Raw genomic sequence first — 14515 nt, forward strand, 5'->3', positions numbered from 1 at the left:
TCCCGTTCCCTTTGCCTTTCCCTTTCCTTCAAATATTTAAGTACCAGAACGAAAACGTGTACAATGACAAATTAATAATTTCAGATGAAGTGACCGAAATTTGAAGTCAGAAAAAATAAAATCCTCTTTTTTTTTTTTTTCCCTATTAAGGAAAAAGTTTAGTGTTTTCTGCCTACACGCATAAATATGCATATATATAAATCATAATTTGTATTTCCTTACACAAAAGTTTTCAGTGCGGATGCACCTCATGATAGACCTCTTTCGGAAAAAAAATAACGCTGTAAAACCACAGCCCCTCTCCGGTTAATAATGCCGCTAATTACAGGTAGACAGGCGGAAGCCAAGAGGATCGGCAGGGAGTGCCGGGACGAGAACGGCGCCTTTTGGGACTTTCACCCAGACTTCAGATAGCTCCTAAACCGCCGGGTTTGCGGGGAGGGGAGCGGGGGGCCAGGCTCCCCCTTGCCGGACACATTTGGAGCCCTGAGGCGTGGGAATTTCTGCGCTATTTCTCCTGCGCCTCCGCACCCCGCAGCCCACTCGTGGCATCCCCGCGGGAGGCGCGGGGGGGGTGGGGAGGAAGGGAGCGGGACACGGGGGGACAGCGACATCTGCCGGGGGCCGCTCGGCGGGGCCGCGCCGCGCAGCTCCACGGGCATCCCGGGCCCCCCGCCTCCAGACCCGCGCTGTTTTCCTCAAAACAAAACAAAAACAAACTATATATTTATATATGCACATGTATTTGTATCTATTTTTTTTTTCTTATATATTTTATATATTTTATATCTTATATATTTTATGTCTTATATATTTTATATCCGTATACATATAAGAAAATAATCCACTCATATATATATAAGATATATATAAATATATTATATATATATATAAATAAAAGAAACTGTGGATCCGACGGTGCTGTCCGTCCAGGCCGTGGGTCAGGCCAGGCTCACAGCAGGTTTAATTGCCGGCACAGAGCCCTAGGCTTCCCCCGTGGGCTACTACTGCTGCTGCTGCCTGAAGAAGTCATTCGGGATGTGCCGAGGAATTCGGGATGCGCCAAGGAATGGCGAAATTTCGCTCTTCGTCCCGGCAGGAAAATAAACCAGGTTTATTTTGACTTGCATCTGTGCTGAGATTTTTGTTGGAAGGACTTCGCGGGTGTTATTTTACCCTTATTCCTTACTTTACCCCTGTTCCTATACCTTGCCCCTCTTCCCCTATACCTTACTACTGTTTCTACACTTTACACCTCTTCCCCTTTCCTCTTTTTAATAAAAACCTTTAACTAAAGGATAGACCCGATGCTGTCATGGGGCAATTTTTATGAGCGCGGGTGTCGGTGAGGGAGCACCGACCGCACTGGGCTGTCAGGAGGCAGGCGAGAAGTTCGAGGTTACGTTTGATTGGATTAACCGCCTCTTAATTATTTATTTACTTTAATTTTGGTAGCTCATTAGCTGCGACTCCGCAAACCCGGCGTCCTCCCGGTAATTGACTTCCGAGGTCTTCTGCTAGGGATTTCGGTCGCATTTCCCACCTCGGCTGGGAAACCTCTCCACAGGCTGCGTGTGGAGAGGGGGACAAGGAACCTTCTCCGAGAGCCTCGGGGGTTATTTCGGTCCCACCCGAGCACCTCACCGCCACCCGAGCTCCTGCGGTGAGGGCAGGGTGGCACCTCCCCCCGACCCCCCCGAAATACCTGCATGTAAGGGTAGCACGGCGGCTGCATGAGGAAGCAACAGGACGCGTGAGGCTACTGCTTTTTTCCCTATTTTCTCTCTCTCTTTTTTTTTTCTTTCCTTTTTTTTCCCCTGTCTTTAATTTATTTATTCTCTCCCCCCCCCCCCCCCCCCTTTTATTTTTATGCTTATTTTTTCCCTTTCTCCGCGCTCCTCCAGCGCCCGTTGCCAGTACCAAAATAAAGAAAACTTCTCTCCATCACCTCACGGGTCATAAAACCCAGGTACAAAAGATTCCACGATAACCCGTGGCGTGACAGGACAGATAAAGGTACGTTTGCTAAAGGAACCGGGGTGCTCTCTGGACAGAGATCGTGCTCGGCGAGACGGCAAGACGTGAGTAGAAGCGACAAAAAAAAACCCACGCGCACCCCGAGGTGCTGAAGGGAACCCCAGAACTTGTCGTAAGAGGAGGCGCGAGCAGATTTCGTCTGCTTCTTAAAAAATGATTATTATTTTAGGCGCTCCGCCGCCGACCACTCTGACACTCCAATAAATCACAGACACCCCTTTTACTCTGGACGCGCCCCTCCCAGCCCCCATTCCGCATCCTCCCTCCCCAGGGAGGGCAGGCAGGACGGAACGGACAGAAAGACGGACAGACGGCGCTGCTTGGACCGGTTCCCACATCGTCGGGGCCTTGACACCCTCGTTAAAACACAGCTTCGTTAAAAGCGGGCGATGGGCGGCGGTAACACAAAGTTTTGGGCGTCTGCCGCGCACTCCCGAGGCGTGCGCACGGCGGAGATGCTGGGGAGGTCTCCGCACCCCAACCGAGCCTTCGCGCCCCCGAAATCACACTCGTGAGGGGCAGGGGGAGCTTCGCGGCAGAGGTCTTCCTTCCACCCATGTCCTCCCCGTGCCCCTCACCCCAGGGACGAGGCAAGGCGACCGTGACAGCCAGCGCGACCACCCGCCCCAGCCCTCCCACCTTGTTTTTTTTTTTTTTTTCCTGTTTTTGTGCCGATTTATCCAGAGTTATTCACCAGAAGGTGCGTCTTTAGGAAGCGCGGAGGTAAAGTCCCGCGGGGGGGTCCCTGGAGGTACTCACCCGCTGGGTCCGCTCCCCGCACCCCGTCGCTGACTTTCATATCCCGACCCGATTGGGGAAGAAGAGGGTCGGGGAGAAGAAGGGGGCAGCCTCGGAAGCTGTCCCCCCTCGTTTCCCACCTCCCTCCCCTCTCCCGCCCCCAGAAACACGCGGAGGAGGAGCTGGGGAGCTCCCCCCGCCCCGTGTCCCTGCGCTTTCGGGACCCGGTTTGGGGACGAAAGAGGGAGAAGGGAGGTGTTGCCGCTGTTAATGACGCCTCGGGGCTAATTGGGCGTGAATTTGGCACCGTGTCGTGGGAGGGTTTAGGGTTACGTGTGCGCTGTGCCAGACCCTGCTCCACGAGGCCGCCGGTGGAGAGAGAGCGCTAATGGCGTCAAATTAATGAGTTAGCTGGAATTAAGTTATGTGGACAAAGAGGCTGGAACTATTTTTTTTTTTTGATATTTTACGATTAAAAAAAAAAAAAAAAAAGGAAAAAAAAAGCGTTGTAAACATCCCATGTTACGTTCAGAAGTTGTCTCTGTTTTTGTATCTATGTTGCTGTTATATAAAGTGATTAACACAATAAATACAAATAACTACGTCGGTGTAAATTATTAAAAAATGATTATATTAACTAAATAAAATCAATCGATTGATGATTTTCGTTCTAAAGAGCACTGAAACGTTTTCCTTCTAATTTACTCATTTTCAGAAAAAAAATAACAACGTGTTGCGAGTGGCTTCCTCTCAGATCGGAAAAGCTGGCATCACAACAGCAGTCTGCCGGTGCTATAGCCCGTAACAATTACTACGCAAGCTCTGAAATTTGCAATTCATTTTTTCTTTTCCTTTTATTGTTTATAAACATTACTTTTGATTGCACGGACTCAATTTCTCGTTCAGACAACGTATTGTCTGCTGTCGGCAGTTTCAGAATGTGCTAAAAGCCAGGTTTCTTCTTCAAAGTAGTTACTAGAACTACGGTAACTTCAGCGTGTATTTTGATTTTTTTTTTTTTTAATTTTATTTTATAATTCTGTAAATGTAGGAATACAGGAAAATTATTTTCGACTAGAAAATAAGAGCTAAGCTATTTCTGGCTAAATTAGCTAAAGTGATGTCGAGCTGTTTTCAACCTCGAAAAAGAAAAGAAAGGAAAATAAAAGGAAAGAGTGGGCTGTTCAGGATCGAATGATTTCCAAACTGCTCTAAAGCCGTTGAAATCGGTACGGCTGATTTGGCCCAGTTTTCAAGTTACAAGGGAGTGTAGCTGCTCTTTTTAAAATACGTGTCTCATCCCCACTTCTCGTTAAGCTCATGTTTTACATGTGGCAGGTGAAAGCAAAATACGCAGCTTTTACAGAGAAATTTAAAGGAGGGGACTGTTGAACTCACACACAATCAACCCCCGAACTTACTGGCTTGTTTCTCCTTCCCAATAGCAAACTTGAACGGAACATTATTATTATCAGCTGGAAAAGCCTCTCCAAGTGGCAGACGCCCTTCGGCCGGGGGCGCAGTGCTTTAAATCCTGATTCTCCACTTGCCACGACTCAACTCCCCCTCCCCATCCCACCCGTGACAAGCTTGAAAAATCGCGATCCTGACAGGAACAGGTCCATGGTAAGGACAGGGCGAGATATTTTTAATTTAATTTAATTTAATTTAATTTTAGTTTAGTTTTATTTTATTTAATATTTTATTTTGGATTTGAATCTTATATTGTTCCTTTTATTTTCTTTCTTTATTTTACTTTATCGTATTTTTATTTATTCTCTTTTTCTTTTTCTTTTTCTTTTTCTTTTCGACCTTAGTCACTGAGATGCTTTCAGGCTGCGGTCCGTCATTTCCTAAAAAAAAAAAAAAAAAAAAAAAAGACCTAAATGGGGCGTTATTATGAAAAAGCACAGAAGTGACAGCCCCGAGCTCCTGCACACACTAGGCGAGGACATGACGTCACCTTCCTGTTCTACGTCAGAACGAAGGAAGGAGGCAGCGAGCCTGACCCGCCCCCAAAACGAGCGAATTTGGGATTTTTCCGGGCCGACGGGGAGCGAGAAGCAGCGGGCGATACCACGGCGAGTTGCGCTGCGATCGTCGCTCTCCCCGCAGGAGAGGGGGGAGCTGCCTACGTCTGCGGGTTTGCTTCGTTAATTTCTCTCTTCCTCGCTTTATTTCTTCTTTTCTTTTCTTTTTCTTTTTTTTTTTTTTTTCATTTTCCTTTATTTTTTTCTTTCTTTTTTTTTTTTTTTTTTTTTTCCATCTATTTTTTTTTTTAGCTGTTTTTCCCTTCCTCCTGTTTTGGGGGATATATTATTTTTTCTTTTCCTGACACGCTCAAAGGGGACTATTATCCCCAAGTGGCTTTAGAAAACCGGCAGGAGTCATTTCCAAAAGAGCAGGCGACTTCTCTGCCTGTTTGTTGCCTTCCCCGGACCAACAACTCCAGCTGCTGCACACCGATTCGGGGGCGAGGGAGGGGAAAAATATAAAAGAAGAAAAATCTTCTAAAGAACCTTCAAAGCCCCCAGGTGTACAGAGCCGAGAGGTCGGGGGAGCCGCCTGCAGGTGGGAATCAACCATTTAAATAACGCAGTAATAGTAATAATGGTAATAACAATAATAAATAATAAAAATAAAACAAACCAACATTAATAGCAACAACAACAACAAAACGACGACGACGATGATGATGATGATGATGATGATGATGATGATGATGATGATGATACAAAACCCAAACCCCCCCCAAGGGCCCGCCCTGCCCCATTCGGGTCCCGGTGCGTCGGGGGCGCGCAGAGGCGCGGGTGCGCGGGTGGCTGCTGCCCCCTGGAGGGTCTGCCCCGCTCCGCACCCGCGGAGCTGCGCGCAGCCCTGGGAGAGCGGCGGGGCTGAGAGCACGGATCGCCGCGTCGATGCAGGGAAGAAAGGAAAAAAGCAGTATGAAAAAATCAGAAAAATCCAAAAAACGCCGATGAAAGGAGGCGTTCTGCTGATTTGGTGTTCTCCAAAAGTTGGGAAAAAGCAGTGGGAAGTGTGGAAATGGGCACGAGACTTTGCTACTGGGTGGGCACAGCTGGGAGCAGGGAGAAAATTTGGAAATTGTGCTGGAGGATGTGGGGTTGGAAGCCTTTGAGGAAAAGTGACCAAATTTTGGGGTCACTGCCTGGGCAGCTTCTCCATTGCAGGTTGGCTCTGCGGGGAGCAGCTGGCCTCTCTCAGGCCCAGGGCTGTGGTGATGTTGGCTGCAGAGCACTAGGGTTGGGATTTTGGCTGCTGCAGGTGCCAGCTTCCTTCATTAGGGCCATGGGGATGGATCAGTGGTCTCATTTCTGCTGCCAGGCCTCCACCTACCACATGGCCCTCCTCCTCCTGCTTTGGTTGTTGTCGTTCATCCCAAAAGACAGGGAAGAAAATAGAATTTCTTCCTAAAATATGGTTTTTTTTTTTTTTTTTTTTTGTCTGAATTTTCAGTGGAAGGATTTTTCGTCAAGATGCATGGCAAATGTTTCCTCTGGTATTCAGCAAATGAAATTCAAAAGTCAGGTACAATGAGAAGAAAGCTCCAAGTTATCTCAGACACAATCACCTTCCAAGCACTGCTGTATGTAATCAAGGTTATTTTCTTGGCTAAACTCTTCTTCCTCCATGGACATGGGTACAGTAGTCTTCCTTTCTGATTTCTTGCTTAACAGTTGCTAAATACAATGGTTAGATGTACAACTGCTTCTGCGGAACTGTATCAAAAGGTTAATCACATAATTTTACCAATTAGAAAACGGACAGTTCATAAAGAAGAATCCAAAGTCCTTTCTCTGTATTACACGCTTTTGAAACCAAGAGATAAAATGGATTGTAGTAAACAGCAATTTTTAATTCCTGCTGTGTTCGGAACAACAGAGGTAAAAGACAGATGTTAAATGTTACATGTTTGCAATGGGGCTTGGGGCTTCCTTCCCTCCCTTCTATACCTACATCTAGTTTTGAGGATCCCCAGGTTTTTCCTGTATTTGTACTCTCTTGGTAAAGCAAACTGTGGGCTGCAATATGGACATTCACTTTCTCAGCATGAGTTACTGTAACACAGAACAGTGACAATACTGTGTTTTTTGTTATGTATTTAATAACTAATCAAATATGTGAATATATTGTGAGGGTGCAAAATTGTAACATCAAGTTCAAGTTTATGATTCCTTTTTCTCTGCATTGATTTTATTAAAATGTTGTGTTTTAGACTATTTCACTTCCAGAAACGCTGAGCAGTCCTGCATTGACAAGTTTTTTATTTTAGCATTGCAGTGTAAAACCAACATGCCCTAAGCTTTGCTGTCCCGTGTGGGTGACTCTCACAGCACAGTGGCATGCTGAGACCTTCTCTTTCTGACCTGCAGATGAACTTGTAACATCGCTGCTTCTCTTGCTGCAGTAAGGCCAAGGAGGATGGAGGGCATGGCCAGCTCCAAGACTTCACTGAGTCTCCCCAAGGCAGGAAAGGAGCTTCAGTCCTAGAGGTGAGGGGCACGGACCATGACTGAAGTCATTGTTATGGTAATCCGCACACTGTGGGAACCTGTGAGAGATTTAAAAATGTTTCAAGCACACATTCGGAAATTCAGGTTGTGTGAGTTTCATGATTTTATAAGGATGATAGCAGCAGTTTATCCCTGAAGATGATGTCCAGCACAAAATCAGGACTCTTCCTGACACACTGCCTTATTACACCTTATTTTGGTGGCCAGGGGGTGGATTCTTCTGTGGGTAGAATTAGCTTCAGCAGGGGAAGGAAATATATTTAACAGAACAGTAAGTAAGAAACTTAGGTTGTCTCTTCTGCTCCCTGGTACTTGATACAACTCAGGGTTACAAATGTTTGCCAGGCCAGAAATCAGCAATTTGTCACTGTCTGGAGTATAAGTTGTGTGTTCCTGTAGATGCTATTTTTATAGCTGCACCAGATAAAAGAATATTTATAAAATTGCCCAAAGAGATCAACTGAAATGAGCACCTGTCCCTAGAAAATACAGCTCTCTTCTTTAAAAAAAAATATTTATTTTTATTATTATTATTATTATTTTTAACAGCAGACAGATAGCCTCTTTAATTTCCTAAAAGCCACCACTTGCCTCCTTCACTTTCCCATACCAACTCAACCTTTAAAACTGGAGGAAGATTGTGATTAAGTAAAACGTAGATATTCAAACTTTAAGCTCTATTTTCAGTTTTTGCTCACATGAAAAAGAGCCAGATAGTCAAAGAATTATGTTATTATTAGCATTTTTTTTTTCTATGAAGAAACTGATGCGCTGTGATAATAGGCAGCAGTGTGGGAAAGCAAGGCTGAGTTAAATAGGTTAGTTTTGTTATTTATTAGCAAAAGAAAAAAACACACCTAGTTTATGGATAAGCTTTTTATTTCACAATCATAGCCATTTCCTGCTATGAATATTGTCCTGCTCAATTGTACAAACATTGATTCTCACATTTGCTGCTGCTAGATTATGATAGCATGCTCCTTTGGCATCCAGCATGGAATTTCTTTCCCATTGCCTGCAGTTTTATCTCAAGGTGACACAGGCTGTGTGTCCCAAACACACCTGCACTTTGCTTACCCTCCTGCCCTCTTACATGCAGCACCATGTTTCTTCAGCAACTGGCTTGCAGCCTTCCTCCTCACCTTCATCCATCCTGACTACCTAAGTCTGCATTTGTCTTGTCCACTCTGCCAAATCCACCCTCAGTCACCTACCAGTTTCTCATTAAGAATTCCACAACCCCTGTTGCACACTGCCTGGATCCACTTTCAGAACTGCATCTTTGAGGATGCTGCTCTTTCTGGCTCCTTCTAGCTTACAGAGCCTTTATTTAGCATTTCTTTTCAGCTGCACCCAACCTGATGAGCTCCCAGTGCTAAGACATGAGGGACATCTTTAGCAACATAAAGTACATAATACACTAAATTCACACTACTAGTAACCTACTCTTTTCCCCAAAAAATTTAAATGGAGAAACACCACTCTCTATTAATTAAAAGAAGAAAAGCGGTCAGTTTCTTCAGAGGTGTCAGCGACATCATAAAGCTGGTTTGTGTGGATTGCAGGAATAGAAGCATCATCAAGTCAGGCAGTGTTTTCTTGACATCTTTTGTAGTCATGTATCACCATACTAAATGAAAATGCACAATCAGATCTTGGCTTTTGATCGTGAGGTCAAAGAAAGAGAGAGAAGAGAAAACCCACTTCACGTGACCTCACTCTGTTTAATTTTGCTTCATTATGGAAAGGCAGCCTGGGAAGGATGCATACTAAGTGTTAAAATTGCCAGTATGGTCACTGAAGGCTTTCCAAACTCACGTGTCTTTCTGAAAGGATCATTAAATTTAGTAGGGCTCTAGGGCCTAGAAACTAACCCCTGGTCCCTGTAGTCCTTTGATAACTTTATTTCCTCAGGGTTAACATGCTTCCAGAAGTTATTTGGACTGATGCTCTCTCTCCATGCATTCCTCAGCCCAAGGAGAAATGCATGGCTTTCTGAGTGCATCCTGGAGTTGATGGAGGACAGAGGCACTATCATGACCATCACCTACAGAGTGTCAGGCAACGCAAAGAGCCATCTGATTGCCCTGCCACCAGAAACTCTCTTAACATGATGTCCCAGTTCTTCCTCTCTTCAGCTGATTTATAGACGAATGTTGCAGTTTCACTGCTTAGGAAATGCAGCAGTCATGTATACAACAATCTGTTGCTAAACAACAAATACAGATGATAAATTGTGAAAGAGAGTCAAAATGCAGCCACAGTTGGCGGATGTTGTATCTAAAGCCTTCTGAAGAAAAACGTCCTCACTTCACACAAAATTTCTTTAAAATCCAAACTTTCACGTCTGGGAAAGTCAGTTCTGGAGATCAGCACATCATCTATTAACTATCTTTGAGTTATCATTGATTTCAGTACATTGAAGAGAATCTTTTTTGATGGTACTATTGTGCAAGGGTCCTTAGGGAAAAGAGGGCAATTTATTCCTTCTTTTCCAATGTATGTTGCTTATTCTCCAGTCTTGCACAAAATCTGAACTGTTGACACATTTTGTTAGTTATTTATTGAAGAACATAGGCAATTTTGAATAGTTTAGCTTGCTTGCTATGCTTTGGGACCATATTTATTGTCTCCTGTGTCAACAAATATACACACAAAAAAATCACATTCGTGATTTATTTTGAAATAAGTAATTTTCTCGCATGATATCATGCTCTGTGACCAAAAGTTGATGCTTTGTTGTGAAACCTATCTGATTTTGTACACAGACTTCTCAGCCTCATAACAGCAAATAACAGAAGAGTGGCTGTCTGAAAATTCAGTGCTTTTCCTGTATAAATATATATTTTAATATATCAGGTTGTGATTGAAGTTGTTAGGACTATTTTTCACCAAATATTGAGTTTTTGTGAACCACACTTAATTTTCATCTCTCAAAATGTGTACCTTACTGCCCCTAACAACCCTCTTTGTACTAACCAAAGCACTGAGAACAATTCTGAATTGCTTTGGTAAATTTTCTATCTTTCTGTACAATCCTAAATTTTATTTGGAAGATGGTTTAACTCAGGACAAATTAGATAATTTAGCATCAATCTGAGTCAGCACAATGAAGAAACTGATGCCCAGTTAATCAATAAGAAATTGAAGAAAGGGTGTGCAACTAGTACCAACTCAGTTTTATGGAAAGTTGTTTTACTCAAACAAACATGACATCATTTTGTTTTATGAGATAACTGAGTTCGCTGATAAGTGCAACCACACAGTCCTGCACAGTGCTGTTTGTTTAGCCATAAATGACTATCTGACTGAAGACTATCAGGTTATCAGTAAAGCACACATTATCATGGATTAAGAACTGTTTGACCAGTATACCTCAAAAAGTAGGTTTTAGTGGAAAAACTATCAAATAAGTGTCTTTCTGACGAGATTCTCATCAATTAGTTGAAGACTCTGTTCTTTCCAATATTTTATTAACTCTCTGAAATTAAGCAGAAAATCACAATCAGGGGTATTTTCTGATGAAGTCAGCTTTGGACAAGAGGGAAATAGTGATGATTTCAGAGCAGTTATACAGAGCATTCTTGATTTGTGCCTAATTAGGATGAGTCAAGGCATTTTCTAGCACATGCAAATGAAAGGCAAAGCCGTGTATCACAAGACAACTACTGTACACCACACCTGTGCTGTGGTGGCAATTCCAAAAAAGACTTGCTTACATGACATAGGTAGCTTGACAGCGGGTACTCAAGGGGTCTTCCCTGCATGAGGAAACCACATCACGGATGGGAAGCCATGTGAGCTGAACAGAGGCACTTATCATTAACCAGCAGGAGTTAACAACCTGTTGCAGGGATGAGAATTGCTCCCTATCTCTTTCTATCTCTCCTCAAGGATGTATTTTAGCAGGTTATTGGCCAGCTCAGTGCAGGGCTTCATGTGAAAATTTGCGGCCCACGAGGCACAAGAAGTCAGCTGCGACCACCTCAGGTTCCTTGTTTTCCCAGCCTGTGGGGAACACTTAAACCACCCATCCTTACACACTTAATTTGTGAGGCTGCTTCCTGCGGGTACTCAACAGTCACTGGAGGGAGACAGAGTCCTCTGTGAGAGTGTCTGAGGACTCCTTTCAGTATGAGCCCTGTCTTTGATTCCAGATTTGGGATGTTACTGGCGCGGGAGCACTGCACCTCCATCTCATGCTTCTCAGCAACTGGAAACACCTGGGCAGGCAGCTCTTACCTGGGCACGGTGGGAAGAAGACACCCCAGAAGGGTCGTCTTCGGAGCAGGTGCCCCCCAGAGAAGGAGAGGCTGAGTGGTCTTCAACACCAAGGAGCGTGGCGTTTCAGGTGAGGCGTCTGCACTGAAGCGAAGGAAGACTGGATATTTAAGGGACTAGCTCAGCTCTGGAACAGCAGCAGGTGCCAACATGAGTGGCATGTTTGGGTGCCAGCTCTGCAGCATACATTGCTGGGACAGGAGCGTCAGACAGCTGGTGTGCGAGGCTGGGTTTCATCTGCTCCTGCTGCTAGGAGGGAGAGGTAGCACTCTGCTGCAGGCAGTGGCAGCCAAAGGGGCGGAGGGTGACAAAAGCTGGTGGCACAGCACGCATCCAGCTTCTCTTCTTGCACAGGCGAGATGCAAAATGACGTTCCTGTGAAAGCAGAAATTCCAGCTGCCAAACCACATGCTCCTCTACACAGTAAGGAGAATCAAAACATGCATACGCTCATGGAGCAAAATTGTTGTGTTTTCATCCCAATAAATCTTCACACAGCCCATGAAGAGGGATGTGCCTCCCTCTGTGAGCACCCTTTATTTCCTGCAACCATGAAATAAAGAACCACAGGAGCTGCCCCTTTTCCCTTTTTGATTCATTCATGTTCAAATGGCGTTGTCCAATTGGTGTCACATGTTTTGGGGCTGAGCCTGGGCAGTGATGTGGGTGGCTTGGTGGTCGTGGTCATGCCAGAGACAGCACCCAGTGGGAGGACTCGTTGTGGCTACACTTGAGCTGGTCTGTAGCATGGTAGATGAATGACCAAGAAACATGGGCTCCTGTCCCAAACCACCTGAGACCCTCTGCTCAGGTCCTTGTTTGATGGTGGCTCACAAGGGGGTGGTGACAATGCTACAAGAAGGCAGTGGAAAGAGATTTCCATGAAGGAAAGTCTACCAGGTCCACTAGAAGAACATCTTCAAGATGTCTCTTCAGTACCTGCTATCAGCTACTGATTTTACAAAGTGGTGGGGCTAAGCTCACAAAGTCTCCTAAAAGTTTATATTACGTTATTGTGCATCACAAACAGTAAATTTAATTATCTATATGCATAAAATATATACCATTTAACTAACTTAAACATAACTAAATGCTTAGTTTGCCTTACTCAGGCCCTGTGAGATGCAGGATGCAGCAGCAAATCCAGTTCACAACTAGTGACTGATTTTGCCCACAGGCAGACCAAAACAGGTGGCTGTAGGCCTTGCTGTGGGCAGGGAGAAGGTTTCAGTGAGGGTAGGCTTTGGGGCAGCTGGTCACACAGCAAGAAGCCTTAAAATCTGCCTCTCTGCTTTGCCTCCCCCAGCCATGGCCTGCAGGCCTACACTCGTCCCTGGGGAGGTGCCGAGGTGATGAGGGAGACATGGTCAGAGACAGCACAGGAGGAATATCTATTCCTGTGAATTTAAGTAGTAATTAAGGAGGAAAAATGCCTAGACAAGACTCTAGGCATCTAACACGCAGTTAATAACATTATAAGGTCCCAGCAGCAGAAGTAATGATTTCAAACAGGAACTTAGCCAGACAGTTACAAAGGCCTCGCTGCGGCCCAGCATTGCTCCGGAAAACATTTTCCTCAAACCCTTCCTGAGCAGATGTCTCTTGCAGCATGCCCAGAGGAGTGACAGCCCGAAATCATATCTGTAGGTTTCAGAACAGGGAGGAGGTTAAGGTTATCAGTGTGGCCTCGACTTCAACATAGCACTCCTATGCCCTGGCTTGGTGTGTCCCTGCAGCATCCTTTAATGAAGACCTTTAAAAGTATTTCTGTCTGGCTGTCTGCCTATTCACTGATTCTGTTATTAAAAATAAGATTATAACCTGCTAGCATTCATTAGAAGAGAACTATTTTGTAATTAAAGGTCTACAGGGTACTGGAAATGAATGGAAAAAATTACTATTTTTTTCTTTAAAAACATTGTGAAGCTCTTTTGAGCACAGAATTTAATTTTAATTTTAATTTTATTTTAAAATTTGATTTTAATTTATTTTTATTTTCATTATTTTCATTTTAATTCCCATTTTCATTTTCATTAATTATTTTGATGAAAAAAGGCACAACTCAGTTAGAGAGACACTTTTTTTTCTCTCCTGTGCCATACAGGCAGGTAAGCAGTCCAAAACAAGAGATCCAGAGCACATCCCCCGATCCCCCATGGTGGCATAGATGGTTCAGAGAAGGACCATCTCCCTGCAGGTGGTCCTATGCAGACACCTGTGCAGTAACTGCTTGTGCCACCTCAAAGCCCCACAGCTGCTGTGCCCAGGACCCAGGTAGCCTCTGAAATGTCTCCCCCATCCCCTGGAGCTGTTCCCCTTCTCTTCCAAAGCCCAGCTTTCAGCAGAGGCAACCCCACCCTCAGCTCTAGCCCCCTCCGCCTCGGTGCACACCTCATATTCCCTGCTGTGGACGTGGTGCATGCACACCCTACAAAGCCGAGCAAGCCTCTTCCTTCCACCAGGCCAGCAGGGCTAGAGGGGCTTTTCCTCACTCTGGCCCCAGGCAGAATATTTACGCTGAAGGAGGAGGCTGTGGGAAGGTTTAGAGGGTGCTGTGTGTGTGCAGCCAGCAGAACTGCCTTTGGTTCTGGTGAGGAACAAGTGTAGCTGTCCTCAGGCACTGGCTGCCTCTTGGACAAAATCACCAAATGCATGGGTGATGGAAAGGAAGGCTCTTTCTAAAGCCTCATACTCTGTGTCTGCACGAACAGGACTGAAATGCTGTTTAGAAGAGTCTGACTGGCAGTTATCTTCCTGAGAAGTGTGCAGCCATTCAGGAGATGGGAAGACTAAGTCTGGCTAATGCTCTCTGTTCAGAGGTGTCTGAAGGTGACTGCTATTAGCCTTTGCAAAACAAACAAACAAAAAACAACAAAAACACATCCAAGCTTGGCTTCATGGCCTGACCCCAGCTGGCAACATAA

The 14515-nt window shown here is 44.9% G+C and overlaps 2 long non-coding RNA genes across 2 annotated transcripts in view; one reads left to right on the forward strand and one right to left on the reverse strand.

Annotated features, from left to right (window-relative positions):
- The window catches only part of LOC137848294 (uncharacterized), a 99373-nt gene extending 96453 nt beyond the window's left edge, over positions 1–2920 (reverse strand). Inside the window, exon 1 of the long non-coding RNA XR_011091256.1 lies at positions 2797–2920. This is a non-coding gene — a long non-coding RNA (uncharacterized lncRNA). The remainder of the gene's footprint in view (positions 1–2796) is intronic.
- Positions 2921–4738: 1818 nt separating this feature from the next.
- On the forward strand, positions 4739–12482 carry LOC137848126 (uncharacterized). The gene is made up of 3 exons (XR_011091186.1): positions 4739–4918; positions 7170–7289; positions 11468–12482. It is a non-coding gene; the product is annotated as an uncharacterized lncRNA (long non-coding RNA).
- Positions 12483–14515: the final 2033 nt, after the last annotated feature.

Source organism: Anas acuta, chromosome Z (genome assembly GCF_963932015.1).
Source record: "Anas acuta chromosome Z, bAnaAcu1.1, whole genome shotgun sequence".
Classification (NCBI taxonomy): Eukaryota; Metazoa; Chordata; class Aves; order Anseriformes; family Anatidae; genus Anas; species Anas acuta.